Source organism: Aedes albopictus, chromosome 2, assembly GCF_035046485.1.
Source record: "Aedes albopictus strain Foshan chromosome 2, AalbF5, whole genome shotgun sequence".
Taxonomy (NCBI): Eukaryota; Metazoa; Arthropoda; class Insecta; order Diptera; family Culicidae; genus Aedes; species Aedes albopictus.
The window spans coordinates 130,236,676-130,254,359 of record NC_085137.1 but is presented as its reverse complement, the minus strand read 5'-3'; the positions used below and the strand labels follow the sequence as shown (position 1 = coordinate 130,254,359).

At 38.8% G+C, this 17,684-nt stretch overlaps 1 protein-coding gene across 2 annotated transcripts in view; it reads right to left on the bottom strand.

The window, feature by feature from the left end:
• Positions 1-17,684, bottom strand: part of LOC109417712 (mitogen-activated protein kinase 1) — a gene marked incomplete at its 3' end in the record, with an annotated part of 456,984 nt that overhangs the window by 308,297 nt on the left and 131,003 nt on the right.

The window sequence follows — 17,684 nt, the reverse complement described above, 5'->3', positions numbered from 1 at the left end:
CGGTTTAGTTAAAAAACTAAGTTTTCTAGATCAAATAGCCTAAAAGTTGTGTGTTTTAATTTGTTTTTGTCAATTATCTTTGAAAAATGCGTAATAATTTAAAATTCTTTCTTTGGCAAAGTTGTGGTCCCTGTTTCACTCTACAATTCGTTCTTTGACATCAAACTTCTATCTCTTATCGTTTTCTTGCAATTTCGATTTAAACGTCGCATTTGAGATCAGAAATTTGCAATCGTCATGGTAAGCACTTTTTTGCGCACCGTGCTGCACATTTAAATCAAAATTGCAAGAAAACGATAAGAGTTAGAAGTTTGGCGTCAAAGAACAAATTGTAGAGTGGAACAGGGGCCACAACTTTCCCAAAGAAAGAATTTTAATTTATTACGCATGTTTTAGGGATAATGGACATAAACAAATAAAAACACACTATTTTTAGCTATTTTGCTCTAGAAAACTTAGTTATTTAGCTAAACCAATCGGTTCAAAGATGCCATTTGATATAAAATTCAATAATCTTCCGAATAAGAGTAAAAAAAACTGCGATAAGTTTGACCATTTTAAAGTTATAGCCAGTTAAGGCAATAAGAGTCAAAAACATGGGGAGCCCAATAACTACGTAACGGTTGAGATTTGACCATATGCGTAGAACAATTTTTTTCATCATTTATGGTCCTCTATCACCCTTTAAAAAGTTTGCACTCATGAACCATGAACCTAACACCCTGTATTGTATTTGAAAGTTTCTGATTTCACCAGTTTTTGCAGGTTTCTATAATAATTTCAATAATTATACAATTTTGACACAACATTGGATGACTGGTATTTTATTTAGTTAGTTTTCTTCTCTTCACCATGGCAGGTTCAGGTCGGCCAATTACATGATAGTTTGATATATAATTTTAGGGTCAATTTTGAGTTCAACGGGTTTCAGAAAATACCCATGGCGAAGAGAATAAAGCTGCCGAAAAAAAGCAGAACTCTAGAGAATAGTTCGTATGACAAAATTGTTTGTTCCTTAACCACATTTTTTTGGAGGATTCCATGGAATAATTTTATGGCGGCCTCCCTTAGATACTCCATACTGAAATTCCGTTTTGATTTTTGTTTTGAAAAAATATCAGCATAAGAAATTCAAAGCTAAATTGAAAACTAAAATCAAATTGTAGATTTTTTGAAGATTCCTCCTGAAGTTCCCTCTGGCGATTTCTCCGGGAGTTTCTTTTGGGGATTGCAATAAAAGTGCCTTCAGGAATCTTCTACAGGAGGTCTCTATGGCGATTCCGCTAGAGAATCTCTCTGAGGATTCCTGCAGGAGTTATCTCTGGAAATTTCTGGAAGTTTCCAATGAGGATTTATCCGGAAGTTCCTGCTAGGGAATCCAACGGAAATGCCTTCAGGGAATTTCTCCGGGAGTTCATTCAGGGATTCCTTCAGAAGTTCCATCTAGATTTTCCCTCAGAAGATCTCTTGAGGATTGCTCCAAAAATTTCTTCTGTAGATTTCAATGGTTGTCCCTTCTGTGAATGTCCCCAGGAGTTACTTCTGGGGATTCACTCTGGAGTTTTTATCTGGGGATTGAATGAACGTGCCAGTTCTCCCCTTCCTCCAGGAGTTTCCTCTGAATATTGCAATAGAAGTTTCGTCAGGGAATTTCTCCAGGAGTTCCGTTTAGGTATTTCTCCAGGAAATACCTTCAAGGATTCCTTCAGGACGATTTTTAGAGGAGTTACCTCTAGAAATTTCATTGGAAGTTCCTATAAAGAATTCTTTCCAGGAGATCCCTCTGCGGTTTCCTCCAAAAGTTCCCGATGGAGATTCCTCAAGGATTTTCCTTTGAAGATTCCTCCAGGAGTGCCTTCTGGAAATTCACCCAGGAGTTCCCTCTAAAGATTTCAACGGAAGTTTCTGATGGGAATTTCTCGTGGAGTACTCTCTGGAAATTCCTTCAGAATTTTTCTTTGGGAATTCCTCCAGGAGTTCTCTTTGAGGACTCCTCCATGAATTCCCTTTAGGGATTCCTCCTAGAGTTTCTTCTATGGATTCCTTCAGTGAGTTCCCTTTGGAGATGCCTCCAGAAGTTCTCTGGCGATTACTCTTAGAGTTCCCTCTGGGGAATACTCCAGGAGTTATCTCTGGGGTCCCTCTAGGAGTTTTTTTTTCTGCGGATTCCGCCAGCAGATCCTTCTGGGAATTTATCCAGAAGATCCCTCCGGGGTTTTCTGAGAAGTTTGTTCAGACGGTTTCTCCAGGTGTTCCATCTAGGGAATCTTTCAGGAGAGTCTCTATTGCTCCAGAATTCTTCAGAAGTTCCTTTTGAGGATTTCTTTTCTTGGGTTTCTTCCATTAGCTACTTGTGGGAAACACTCCAGCAGTTCATTCTTGAGTTTTTTTTCCAGGAGTTCCTTTTGAAAATTTGTTCAGGTTTCTTCCCTTGAGTTATTTCTCTATAAGTTCAATATGGGTATTTCTCCAAGAGCTTATTTTAGAGATTCAGACTTTTTTCTTGGGACTCTTTCAGGTTTCTTTTTATGGAATACTTTAGAATTTCGTTCTGGGGAATTCTTCAAAAATTCCTTCTAGGGGTTATTCCCAGAGTTTTTTTTTACATTCCTTCTGAAGTTCATTCAAGGCATGCCTCTTGCAATTCTTGTTATCGATTCTATCTCATTGGGATTATTATAAAAAATACTGGAGAAATTCTCAGAAACAACTCCCGAAGAAATCCCCAAAGGGAATACCTGGTAGAATCTCTAGAAAGAACGGAGGCAATTCTGGTGGAATCCCCAGAGTTAGATGCTGGTAAACAGGAAGATACTCTACTGTTCACTTGACATTTCTCTAGCTGAACATTTCTAGAATTTACGCTAGAAATACAGCTATCCTCACAAAACCACTAGAAACACCTTCGAGAATTCTCAGAGTACGGTTATTTCGACTCTAAACCATTCAGAGATTCTTTGAATAAAATTTCAAGATTCTCAAGAAGTAGTTATCGGTTAGAAACTTTAAGCGAAGATCTGCATATACAACTTCAGGAGTTTGGAAACAAAAAATATCCAATAAATGCGAACAATATCTAGCATTTCATTAACAAATTTTGAAGAAGATTCAAACCAATCATAACACGTTTTATTACAACTTTCAAGTAATTTATCTCGGTATTTTGATTTACTCAATAAATCATGACAATTGCAAAGAACTACAGAGTCAGGAGATGGAAATGCCAAACATATATTTTTAGTTTATTTCTTATCAAAAAAATCCGGATTGTCTCAAGATTTTTTCGAGAATTTCAGAATTTTCTCAGATAGAATGAAATCTACTGGGAATTAACAAATTTTCCACATTTTTCTCAGGCAGACCTTGTTAATTACAAACGTTTTCTGAGAATTTGATTTCATCATGCATTGTGCCCAGAAACATCCCACAAATACCAAAAAAGGCTCTTATTTTTTTCCTACATTTTGCTGAAATATTCTTCCAAGTGGGCTTCGTGGCCGAGCGGTTAGCGGCGTCAGTCGTTTAGGTGTCTCGTAAGCCTCGGAGTGTGGGTTCGATTCCCGCTCAAAACTTTTCGTCAAATGGAAAATTCTCGCGCTGTAGATACGGGCGTATCTACAGTGATCGATTTCTCTTCATCGATTTTCTCTTTAGTGTATAACTTGGCCGGCTAACCATTTTCGGTTATTTTTGTTGTTTTAGATGCTAGTCCTAGTCGTTTTTCACCGAAACACACCGAGAAATCATCCGAATATTGGTCATATTTCCCGGAATAATCCGAAGAGAAAATCGATGAAGAGAAATCGATCATTGTCGATACGCCTGTACGATACTAAACGCGAGAATTCTCCACTGGGCCACTGGGTGTAATATGTGTTGTCCGTTGTCTAATGTTAGTAATGATCAGTCTGTGCGGCCTCTGGCCGAAGACAGTGTAATTGTTTTTTAAGTATATTTGCGAAATTTGGCATTTCTTTAAGTAAGAATAATTTTTAAATTTACTTAGGCAAACTCCAAATAACTTGACTAACAAAATAATTCAGGAGTCCAAAATTCGTCAGAAAAAAATGTATTCCTTCAAGAGTTTGTATGGAAATGTTCAATAAAAATATTTCTAGTATACCGTTAGAAATTTCTTAAAGATTAAGGTTCTACTATATTTACTGTTCCTTTATGGTTTTTTTTAATTTTACAAAGTTTGTTTTCGACAACGTTTTCAAAAATTATGCGAGAAATCCAATGGATATCGGTAGAGAAGAGTCCAATAATTTCCAGATTGATTAATAATTTCTTTTGATGTACACTCGAAGTTTCTGAGTCCAAAAACTCCAACCAAGAATTGTTAATCAATTTCTGTTTTTTTGATACAAATTTCCTTTTTGTTTTTGTAAACTCTACCACGTTTAGAGAAAAATATCGAAAAAAAAAAATGCAAAATAAATGCGGGAAAAAGCGAGAATTTCAAATTTGACTTTTTGTGGCCACCCTGGACATAGCACGGTGTCAAAATCTCGATTATTTTTAATCTTACATGTACCTCGGATTTTTCTTCAAAAATGATCAATATTTGAGCTATATATTCATAATCGGAAAACAGTTACTATAGAATATTTCATACATGTTATGTTTGCCAACATACGTCCCATACAGTTTAAAAAATACCGAAAAAAATACTTACATGAAACAAAATATCCCCGGTGGAATATTTTAAAACTTTCCATTTTTAGCAAAATGCAAAACAGTCTATGGAGAAAAATACGAGGTACATGCTTCCGAGCTTAGTTTTCTATAGAGCATTTCCAGCCCAAAACACGACAAAATTTGCCAAAAAAATAGACAATTTTTTTTCCTACATCCAACCACACTCAAGTTACAGTGAATTTAAAAAATCAAAAAAATAATAATATAAATGTATGGGACCATGTGAAATGTTATTCGAGATTGTTTTGCCATTTTTATCAAAAACGTATCAATAATTCATCAGATAGGTATGTGAATTTTCAGACCGTCTCGAATAACATTTAACAAAATCCAAATATTTTCATGTTTTTTCGAATTTGCGTGGTTGGTGTAACAAAAAAAAACCTAGATTAATCCACCTAGTGGTGATAGTGCCTTTCTCGTCGTGTACTCAAGAGCTATATGCCGAAGTGTTCCTGAATTCTGAGATACTCTAGAACGGAACAAATCTCATTTTCTTCTTTTGTCATAGTGCTCGTTGACTTATCAATGGGGGAGTAGAGTTGATAAACAATTAATGTATTCGATGAAAAAATACCCAAACAATTGAGCAAATCCGCTTAACTCATCGGATTTGATAAGAAATTTTCTGGAGGACTCTAATTTCACTTTAAAATTTAAAAATTTATTAGTTAAGGGGGATTAGGGGCATAATGGACACCCTAAGCAAATGAGTACGTTAGGCCTTTATAACAGAGAAAAACTTAACATATTATTAGTAGGCTTACAACTTAAGTTTGTTTCCTACGTATTTCAATCATTTACAGCAGGTAGAATGCCTTTATTGTGAAGAAATAATGAATTGTAAATCGTGTGTTTTTTTAGGGTTGGCAGAGAAGGTACGGGGCGAAATGGACACAAATCGGGGCACAATGCACAATCCTGCATATTTTATGCTAACTCTTTGATTACATCGATCAGTTAAGTAATTTGCCCACGGAGATCGATACCACAGATAAAATACTCCATCTTAGACGAATTTACATAACATCAAAATAAATTAAATAAGCTTTAGGCTAAAATAATCCAATTGATTTTTTCCAAACACTCTTAAACTCATAAGAGTTTGCAACGCCTGTACATCCATTCGTAATTACCAGTGTTCATTTCGCTCCAAATCGACTACAACATTGAAATTTCTATTTTGAGGAAATTCTAATCACAAATATAATACTTTATCCATTGCTAAATATACGTATACATGCAGATAAGGTAGCAATTCACTTGTTTTTATGGCGGACACACTCAAACACTCGTAATACCTTATTTGCTGCTGCTTTAAATTATAAGAATTTCACCATATGGAAAACATATTTCAATTTCAATGATATTTAGGTTATTTTGGAGGCATATGAATGGTACTTTTGAAAAATAGGACGATGACTTGTTCTCTTACACTTATGCATTAAAAGTGTAGCATAAAAGTCAACGGTATCGGCAAAAATAGGGGTGTCCATTTCGCCCCGGGTGTCCATTATGCCCCGATCTCCCCTATTTATTTGTGCCCTTCCTCAAAATGATGAATTCCAAATAAAATTTCCAAGGGGGACCATTCTTGACTTATTCAGAAAAGCAACAATTATATCAAAGCCATAATCGAATTTGGAAACTTATTGATGGCTCATATTCCGAAGTTATGTATTATGTTAAACGTATAAGCAGAGCTGAAAAATATCAAACCTCTCAGTTGACTGCCTGGCCACCTTCGCTAGCACTGGATGCCGATCATTATCAAGATATTTCAGTATTTTTTTTCTGCACATTTTAGCCTTTATTTTATTATCATTGGTTATAAGATTTATGTAGAATTTGACAAAAAAAGTGTAAGCAAGTAAAAATTTCTCATAATAAAACCCATTCAAATTTCAACCGTGTTATAGAGCGCGAGGGCTCAACCAGTTGCATCAAAATAATGTGTAGAAATTTCAACCGCAAAAAGGGATTGACGCAACGTTGATTCATCCTACTGTATAATTACGTCTCAGGAATCTAAAATGGTGTGATTTGACAAGATCGCTTTATTTTTTATCAAGATTTTGTTCTTTTACGCATATTTATCGCCTTCATTGATTTTGTTCACCTTCGTAATTTCAGCGATGAATCCAATTCTGATTCTGCAACACTGCTGGTAATCTTAGGTGTGGTCAGAGGCTATTTTCTTGCTGCCCGTTTATCTGGTTATCCAACATTTTTGATGATTTGATGTTTCATATGCATGGGTTTGGTTCACTTTTTTAACTGGCCACTTCCGGTGGGACACCTGGGACCGGTTCCGGAACACAACCGGTTCAGGTATGTTATTTGTGGATTGATTGGTAATTATCGGTAACAAATACCGAAACAGCTTGTTAAGCGTTACGCGTTACGACCTACTATTCTTCGGTCATCGTCAGATGCATTCAGTTGGATTCACCCCTTCAACCCCCTATAAGCGGTTCAGAAATGGTCTGATACTATTTTCCTGCTTATCATTCATCTGGATATCGAGAAAGCCGCTCTTTGATGTGTCGCATGCATGGGTCTGGTTCAATTTTTTAATTGGCCACTTCCGGCGGGACACCTGGACCCGGTTTCGGCACACAACCGGTTCAGATAAGGTATTTTCCTGCTTACCGTTCATCTGGTTATCGAAAAAGCCGCTCTTTGATGTGTCGCATGCATGGGTTTGGTTCACTTCCGGCGGGACACCTGCAACCGGTTCCGGAACACAACCGGTTCAAATACGGTATGAAACTATTTTCCTGCTAACCATTCATCTGGTTATCGAAAAAGCCGCTCTTTGATATGTCGCATGCATGGGTTTGGTTCAATTTTTTAATTGGCCACTTCCGGCAGGACACCCGGAACCGGTTCCGGAACACTACCGGTTCAAATATGGTTTGAAACTACTTTCCTGCTTACCATCAAACTGGTTATCGAAAAAGCCGCTCTTTGATGTGTCACATGCATGGGGTATGTTCACTATTATATTTGGCCACTTCCGGCAGGACACGCGGAACCGGTTCCGGAACACTACCGACTCAGATATAGTCTGAGACTATTTTCCTACTTCCCGTTCATCAGATAATCGAAAGTGCCGTGGTTTGATGGGTCGCATGCATGGGTTTGTTGCATTATCATATCCAGCCCCTTCCTGGGGTACCGATCCGGAACACCTAAATGGCCATAACTCCGGAACGGCTGGACCGATCCGAACCATTTTCAATAGGAAACAATGGGACCAGATTCCGCGTCGAATGAACCGTCGGTCATTAAAATCGGTTGATGTTTACTATCTAAAAGTTAGGTGACCTTTTTGTACACACACACACACACACACACATACGCACACACATACATACACACACACACATACACACACAGACATCATCTCAACTCGTCGAGCTGAGTCGATTGGTATATAACACTTGACCTCTCCGGAGGCTCTATCAAATTTTCGTTTTTGGAGTGACTACAGGGGATGGCCAAAATGTTTGGGATAGACAACTTTTTTTCTCCCACAAAAAAATTCAACATGCTGTAACTTTTCATAGAGTGCATCAAAAATTCTCAAATTTTGACTGTTTGTCAACCTATTATATGTGCATCATTGGTACAAATTTGGGCTTTCCCCGTAACGTGGGTAGATCACCTTAGAATGGTGCGTTGCGGTGTAAGATCTACTAAATCAAATTTTGATCTTGATATTTACCGTATTTTTTAAATATTCCAAGATCAAAGTTTGATGCTCTTTCCTTGTGTTTTGTAGTATTTGTGTTTCAATGTACTGCTAATTAACATTTTATTTCAGCAGGATTCAGGTAAATGTATCGTACGATATAAATAATATTTTAAAAATATGTAACTGTGGCGAGCGTATCACTAATGTGTAGCTTATTTGACGTACGATGTTAATATTATTTTATATTTCAGATTATCAACCGAAGAATCTAGTAATTCAACCAAATGCCAACAATATGACGAGGAAACCAAGATGAATTGGGCAGACAACTGATTCGAAGCAGTCTAACAATGGTGTGCCTGAGCGTTAACCAAGCGTATCCTTTGGAGTTTACCCTTCCACTAACAACACCCATATTCCCGTGACACCTAGGCCTGAGAGATCGTAGAGTTGTCTACATTTTTCATAGGTGTCCAAAACTAACCATCCTTTCCCATTCCTCAGCAGTCGCAAGGACGTGGCCAGGACAGTGCTCGACCATTGGACGATTGCGTCAATCTTGTCCAAGAGTCAGAGATTAGTCCCAAATCTTTGTGCTTTGGTTCGGACGGGAAGGAGGCAACCCTCATAACAGCGGTCTAGGACTGTACCACCTACGAATTTGTGCGACTCGCTTAATGCTAATGCTAATGCTAATGCTAATGCTAATCATTGGTACAAATTTGGGCTCGATTGATTAATTTTTCGCGAAGTTAGAACCATTCGGGTAAAACACTATTATTTAGACAACTAATTTTTGAACTGTCATATTTCGGAAAACAGTGAACCGAATTGAATGATTTTTTTAACGTTTATCAACAATATATTGATAATCAATACGACGTTATAAAATGTAATATTTTCTCACGGCGAATTAAGTTATACCGGATTGAAATTTTTACCGATATAGAGGAAAAACAGTCAAATTTACAATACCACACAAAAATTACTAAATGTGTTCTTCCTTCAATCTAAATAGGCTCTAATATATCTGATTAAAGATAACTTGAGAACAGAAGTGGAAAATCTTTGGATATCAACACTAAAATTTATTGACATTGATGTAAAAAAAAAGTTACATTTTTTGAGAAAAATCCAAAAAGTGTCAATTCATGATAACTTTTTTCAACGTTTAAAAAGTACCTATGTTTTGATAGTTTGTAATGCATTTACATATTGTTAGTGTACGTTCAAAATTTCATTCAATTTGGTTCACTGGTTTCCGAGATATGGCACCTCAAAAATGAGTTGTCTGAAAAATAGTGTTTTCTGCGAACGGTTCTAACTTTGCGAAATATTAATCAATCGAGCCCAAATTTGTACCAATGATGCACACATAATAGGTTGACAAGCAGTCAAAATTTGAGATTTTTTGATGCGCTCTATGAAAAGTTATAGCTTGTTGAACTTTTTTGTGAGAGAAAAAAAAGTTGCCTATCCCAAACATTTTGGCCATCCCCTGTATATGTTCGGTACACCTTGGTGTACGAGAAAGGCAAAAACATGTAGGTACAGTTTGTTCAATGAAACTTGTACGTAGAATCTATTCTTGATACCAAAAGTGTTGTTTCAAAAATCGATGAAAAATAAAAATTCGAGAAAACATAGTTAGAAGCATTTGACCATCCTGGGCTACTTGGCAAATTTTGCGGCTGGAAGTCGGTTCTCTATAGAAAAATAATAAAAACATTCGAAGGGTAAGGTTTTTGGAAAATTGAAATCATATGACATCTAACGTAGATCCGCGATGAATATTACTCTCAGTGTTTCTTTTCTGAAGGATTTCTTAAATCCTTCAAGTACATATCCTCGAACATATTCGAAGACATCATTTCAAGTAAACAAACCGTTTTCGAGTTATAATTTTTTGAAGAAGAAAATTTGTTTTTTTTTCATATGCCGTTTTAAACCCTCTAATGCCCATTATTTTATTTTGATCTAAATATCATTTTTCGCCGTCTAAAATCGATTTAAACATGTTTTGGGAGATGATTCTTTTTAATTTTCAATTTTGTGAAGTTTGGTTTTCGATTTTTCTATTTTTTATTTCTGAGCATCCCTAAACTTTCATATTTTTCCTGGAAGTCTATTTGGTATACCGATTTTTAGGACGAAAACATTTTGAGATTTTATGGTTATTGTTAAAATATTTTTATTTAAAAAAAAATATTGGAAAATTTTATTTTTTTTTGTAGCTTTTAGGAAAATCATTTAAGTGTGTATTCAACTCCCTTAAACTCTTCTACTATAATATAATGATTGAGGAAAAATTAAAATGTGTTAATTAATGCGATTAAATACATAAGAAACAATGACATCTGAAATGTGACCAAAACATCAATTTCTCAATAATTTGAAAAAAATGTTAAAACGCTTCAAAAGACACCAAAAACTATTTTGAGATATACAGAACAGTTTTAAATATCAGCCAAAAATATAAAAGTATTGATTTCCCAGACAAGATAAAATACAAAAATTCTCAAACTATACCCCGTCTAAAGGCGGGGTTGGGTATTAAAGGGTTAAAAGATAAATGAAGAATATTACAAAACTAATAACATGAAAAGCATTTTCAGATAGAAGCTCATACATGAGCAAAATTTCATTTGAATTGAAAGGTCGCGTTCACGCGTCTACGCGATTCACGCGTTGAGCTGGAAATGCTCTATAAGGTTACCAAGATACTTTACGATAAAATCATAACTTACAATCACTAACATACACTTGACACATAATAGTATAAAACTTCAAATACATTCACGCATATTCATGCTGTTTTTTTTTCTTTTTTCTTTTAGGTAAGTACGATGGTCTTGCAGCATGCTGATTATAAGTACCGATGGAGGGTGTCTTGGTTCAACTCCCGTTCGGGTTCAAGGTTCTTATATCGTACGGGCAATTCTATTTTTATGTTATTGACTTTTTCCTAAAAATAAAATGACACATTTTAAAAATATACAAGCTTGAGTATAAAAAATCTGTTTTTAACCTTTCAAGCGTGGTGTCGCTGAAGGTGGTCGCAGACGCTCGAGGGTTAAGATATTTTTGATAAAATCATAACAAATTTGTTTATAGTTTTGTTAGAACTCATACAAGTTTTAGTCGGATATGTTGTTATTGTTGTTAGATAAAGTTTGTATAATATTACAAATTTTGATATAATTTTGTTATGACCCCTCGTAGGTTATAGGGTATGAGCACCCATCTTCAGCCAATGCTCCCATGTTCATCCTATTACAAAATCAAAAACCGACGATTTAAGCACCAACTATTTCCAGTCTTTTTGTTATCATGCATGCTCACTCCTAACAAAAAATTCAAAAATAAAACAAAACAAATAGATTAAGCGCTAAGTATTCGATAGGATGAATATGGGAGCACTGTTCTGAAGATGGGTTCCGTTCCCCTAAAAAAACTTTGAAAAACTTCTTCTGAAGTTCTTTTCTATTTTAATTTTAATTTGTTATGTTATCATTTTTCGATAAACTTCATCTTCTTCTTCCTTGTGTAACGTTCCAACTGTGCCAAACCCTGTTCACCAGCTTAGTGTAATATGAGCACTTCCACAGTTATTAACTGAGAGTTTCCTCTGTCAATGATTATTTTGCATATGTATATCGTGTAGAAGGCTCGGAGATACTCTATGGCCAAGTAGGTCAACGACATTTCCTTTATGAAAAGATCCTGGACTGACCAGGAATCGAACCCGTCATCCTCAGCATGGCCATGCTGAATAGCCACGCCTTTACAGCTGTGGCTATAGGGGCCCTTAAAGGAACTGCCATAGTACAGATATTGAAGCATCCCTCGAGCCACAGGACAAAAATGTTAGATAGACATTAAACATCAAGCAAGGTGGATGTTTCGTGCTTGGAATTTGTGTCAGACACGCATCAATCTTTTACCAAATTTCCTCAAAATGTGAAAAATGTCGTCGGCTTTGAGTATGAATGTGTATATTCAGTTCATGGTATGAAATACACATCAGAAGATTTATTTATTCAAGAGGCACGCTTATTACCATCGAAGCAACGTTAGCCTAGTCTGTTTGCCCCTGGTGGGTGGCATTATTGTTGATTAATTTTCCCAGAATCAGCAGAGAAGAATATCCTTGTGGTAGTTAGGCATCAAGAGTAGATTGGCCGGAAGATAACTCTTCTCGAGAGTTTAAGCAGTCTATATTTTTAACTAGTTCATATCTGAAATTTTGTAGATTCATATCGAGTTTCACCACAATTCAGAAAAGCACCTCACCCTGAAAGGGATTATCTTAATCACGCTGGGTATGTCAGATCACCACATAAAAGGGTATCCTTCCGCACTATTTATTCCAAGTAATTTAGTTTCCCAACTCGGTAGCGTACAAACACATCTCAGGATAGTCTCCTCTGTGGCCAATCATCTAGTGTTGGGTTCTTTCGCCGGGTGGGTACACACACATCCTTAGTACATGACGACGGTCGGTGGTCGGGCTTGGCTAATGAATTTTGATGGAGAACAAGGGATAAAACATGCAAAATACTAGTACAGGAGTGCAATATTTCTGCCTCCTGCTGCCAAGGCAGGCTCTGCTGTTTCACTTACGTTCGTTCCGTCGCCGTCCGGTGGGACCATTAGAGGAGGTTGTGCACTACCATACCCGGCAGCAGCTACCCAGTGAACCTTTTCTCGTTCGAATTTATTCGGTAATTGGGACGTTCGTCGTTCCTTGTACCCGAAACGTACACCTCTGCATGAATTATAAATGACTGGGAGCTTAATTGCCTTATCCCTGAAAGCGGATCAGCCAACAGCAGGCAGGCAGCCCACCACCACCACCCTAAAAAGGACAAGGACACGACGACGCCCCTTCTCCACACTACTAATGGATCCAAGCGAGTGTGCTGCCTTCCCATGGCAACGATTCCGAGAGCTAGAGGACTTTTTTGTGTGCCATTTCGGCATTTTTATTCAAGGTTCTCCGGTGAAGTGAGGAAATTGGATATCACGGCGCTATAAATGAACCGAAGGCGACAGCAGTTCGTTGAGATGGAATTTAAGATTCGGTTCTTCAAATATTTATGATATGTTTGTGCGTGTGTGTCGTTTCAACCACAGCCAAACGTCTCGTATGACATCTATTTGAAACCTAAGAATGGAAATTCATTCCGAATAAGGTAATTGCTAATCAAATTGTCACCTTCCTCTCCTGCTAGATAATGGCATCGAGTTTTCCAGACTTGTTCCACTCGGAGCCCCTTTTCCATATGGAGGAGGGAGTTCATGCTCCGTTCAGTCAGACGTACATTTACATCCCAATCAGGAATGCTCGCCGGAAGAAAGGCTTCCTTCCGGAACAGAGCGATATAGAAGAGCCGTAACATGAGGTGGGTTTGATTATGCGGGTCAATTTGATTGTAATAAGAGTACCTTCGGGTTGGTTTATCCTGAAATTCCCTCAGGTTATTTTTCTGTAATGTCGGCTGGGATCCCTCTGGCATTCCCCCTGAAATTCATTAAGAGTTCCCCCTGGAATTTCTCTGACATTCAACCAGGAAACCCTCTGGTATTTTTCCTGAAATTCCTGCCCGAATTCCTCTGCAATTGCCCCTGGAATTCCTCTGGAATCCTCCTGGAATTATTCTGGTTTTCTTTCTGGAATTCCTTCTGGAATTCCTCTGGTATTTTTCATGGAATTCCTTTATAATTCTTCCTGGAATTCTTACTGGAATTCTTACTGGAATTCCCCCTGGAATTCCTACTGTGATTCTCCCTGGAATTCCTACTGGAATTCCACTGGTTTTCATCTGGATTTCCTCCTGGAATTCATCTGGAATTCCTCCTGGAATTCATCTGGAATTCCATCTGGAATTCCTCCTAGAATTCATCTGGAAGTTCCTCTGGAATTTATCTAGAATCCTCTGTAATTCCTCCTGGAATTCATCTGGAATTCCTCCTAGAATTCATCTGGAATTCCTCCTGGAATTCATCTGGAATTCCTCCTGGAGTTCATCTGGAATGCCTCCTGGAATTTCTTCTGAAATTCCTCTGGAATTGTTCTGAAAATCCTCCTGGAATTTCTTTGGAATTTTATCTGAAAACCCTTTGGAAATTCTTCTGAAATAACTCCTGGAATTTCTCCTGCAATTCCTCTGGAATTCCTCCTGCATTTCCTCTGGAGTACCTCCTGCAATTCCTCTGGAATTCCTCCTGCAATTCCTCCTACAATTCCTCTGGAATTCCTCCTGCAATTCCTCTGGAATTCCTCCTGCAATTCCTCTGAAATTTCTCCTGCAATTCCTCTGAAAATCCTTCTGCAATTCCTCTGGAATTCCTCCTGCAATTCCTCTGGAGCTTCTCCTGCAACTGCAATTCCTCTGGAATCCCTCCTGGAATTCCTCTGGAATCCCTCCTGGAATTCCTCTGGAATTCCTCCTGGAATTCCACTTGGAATGCCTCCTGAAGTTCCTCCTGGAATTCCTCCTGGAATTCCTCCTGGAATTCCTCCTGGAATTCCTCCTGGAATTCCTCCTGGAATTCCTTCTGGAATTCCTCCTGGAATACCTCCTGAAATTCCTCTGGAATTGCCCCTGGAATTCCTCTGGAATTGCTCCTGGAATTCCTCTGGAATTGCTCCTGGAATTCCTCTGGAATTGCTCCTGGAATTCCTCTGGAATTGCTCCTGGAATTCCTCTGGAATTGCTCCTGGAATTCCTCTGGAATTGCTTCTGGAATTCCTCTGGAATTGCTCCTGGAATTCCTCTGGAATTGCTCCTGGAATTGCTCCTGGAATTCCTCTGGAATTGCTCCTGTAATTCCTCTGGAATTGCTCCTGGAATTCCTCCTGGAATTGCTCCTGGAATTCCTCCTGGAATTCCTCCTGGAATTCCTCCTGGAATTCCTCCTGGAATTCCTCCTGGAATTCCTCCTGGAATTCCTCCTGGAATTCCTCCTGGAATTCCTCCTGGAATTCCTCCTGGAATTCCTCCTGGAATTCCTCCTGGAATTCCTCCTGGAATTCCTCCTGGAATTCCTCCTGGAATTCCTCCTGGAATTCCTCCTGGAATTCCTCCTGGAATTCCTCCTGGAATTCCTCCTGGAATTCCTCCTGGAATTCCTCCTGGAATTCCTCCTGGAATTCCTCCTGGAATTCCTCCTGGAATTCCTCCTGGAATTCCTCCTGGAATTCCTCCTGGAATTCCTCCTGGAATTCCTCCTGGAATTCCTCCTGGAATTCCTCCTGGAATTCCTCCTGGAATTCCTCCTGGAATTCCTCCTGGAATTCCTCCTGGAATTCCTCCTGGAATTCCTCCTGGAATTCCTCCTGGAATTCCTCCTGGAATTCCTCCTGGAATTCCTCCTGGAATTCCTCCTGGAATTCCTCCTGGAATTCCTCCTGGAATTCCTCTGGAATTCCTCCGGGAATTCCTCTGGAATTCCTCCTGGAATTCCTCTGGAATTCCTCCTGGAATTCCTCTGGAATTCCTCCTGGAATTTCTCTGGAATTCCTCCTGGAATTCCTCTGGAATTCCTCCTGGAATTCCTCTGGAATTCCTCCTGGAATTCCTCTGGAATTCCTCCTGGAATTCCTCTGGAATTCCTCCTGGAATTCCTCTGGAATTCCTCCTGGAATTCCTCTGGAATTCCTCCTGGAATTCCTCTGGAATTCCTCCTGGAATTCCTCTGGAATTCCTCCTGGAATTCCTCTGGAATTCCTCCTGGAATTCCTCCTGGAATTCCTCTGGAATTCCTCCTGGAATTCCTCTGGAATTCCTCCTGGAATTCCTCTGGAATTCCTCCTGGAATTCCTCTGGAATTCCTCCTGGAATTCCTCTGGAATTCCTCCTGGAATTCCTCTGGAATTCCTCCTGGAATTCCTCTGGAATTCCTCCTGGAATTCCTCTGGAATTCCTCCTGGAATTCCTCTGGAATTCCTCCTGGAATTCCTCTGGAATTCCTCCTGGAATTCCTCTGGAATTCCTCCTGGAATTCCTCTGGAATTCCTCCTGGAATTCCTCTGGAATTCCTCCTGGAATTCCTCTGGAATTCCTCCTGGAATTCCTCTGGAATTCCTCCTGGAATTTCTCTGGAATTCCTCCTGGAATTTCTCTGGAATTCCTCCTGGAATTTCTCTGGAATTCCTCCTGGAATTTCCCTTAAAATTCTTCTGGAATTTCCCCTAAAATTCCTCTGGAATTTCCCCTGAAATTCCTCTGGAATTTCCCCAGTACATTATCTGGAATTAATCAGGAATTCCCCTGGAATTTTCCTGGAATTACCCATGGAATTCCTCTGGAATTCTTGCTTGAATTCCTCCTGGAATTCCTCTGGAATTCCTCTGGAATTCCTCCTGGAATTCCTCTGGAATTCCTCTGGAATTCCTCTGGAATTCCTCTGGAATTCCTCTGGAATTCCTCCTGGAATTCCTCTGGAATTCCTCCTGGAATTCCTCTGGAATTCCTCCTGGAATTCCTCTGGAATTCCTCCTGGAATTCCTCTGGAATTCCTCCTGGAATTCCTCTGGAATTCCTCCTGGAATTCCTTCTGGAATTCCTCCTGGAATTCCTTCTGGAATTCCTCTGGAATTCCTCTGGAATTTCCCTTAAAATTCTTCTGGAATTTTCCCTGAATTTCCTCGGGAATTTCCCCAGTACATTATCTGGAATTAATCAGGAATTCCCCTGGAATTTTCCTGGAATTACCCATGGAATTCCTCTGGAATTCTTGCTTGAATTCCTCTGGAATTCCTCTGGAATTCCTCCTGGAATCCATCTGGAATTTCTCCTGGAATTCCTCTGAAATTCCTCCTGGAATTCCTCTGATATTCCTCCTGGAATTCCTCTGAAATTCCTCCTGGAATTCCTCTGAAATTCCTCCTGGAATTTTTCTGGAATTCCTGCTGAAATTCCTCTGGAATTCCTGCTGAAATTCCTCTGGAATTCCTCCTGGAATTCCTTTGGAATTCCTCCTGGAATTCCTCTGGAATTGCTCCTGGAATTCCTCTGGAATTCCTGCTGGATTTCCTCTGGAATTCCTGCTGGAATTCCTCTGAAATTCCTGCTGGAATTCCTTTGGAATTCCTACTGGAATTCCTCCTGGAATTCCTCATGAATTCCTCCTGGAATTCCTCATGAATTCCTCCTAGAATTCCTCTGGAATTCCTGCTGGAATTCCTCTGGAATTCCTGCTGGAATTCCTCTGGAATTCCTGCTGGAATTCCTCTGGAATTCCTGCTGGAATTCCGCTGGAATTCCTGCTGGAATTT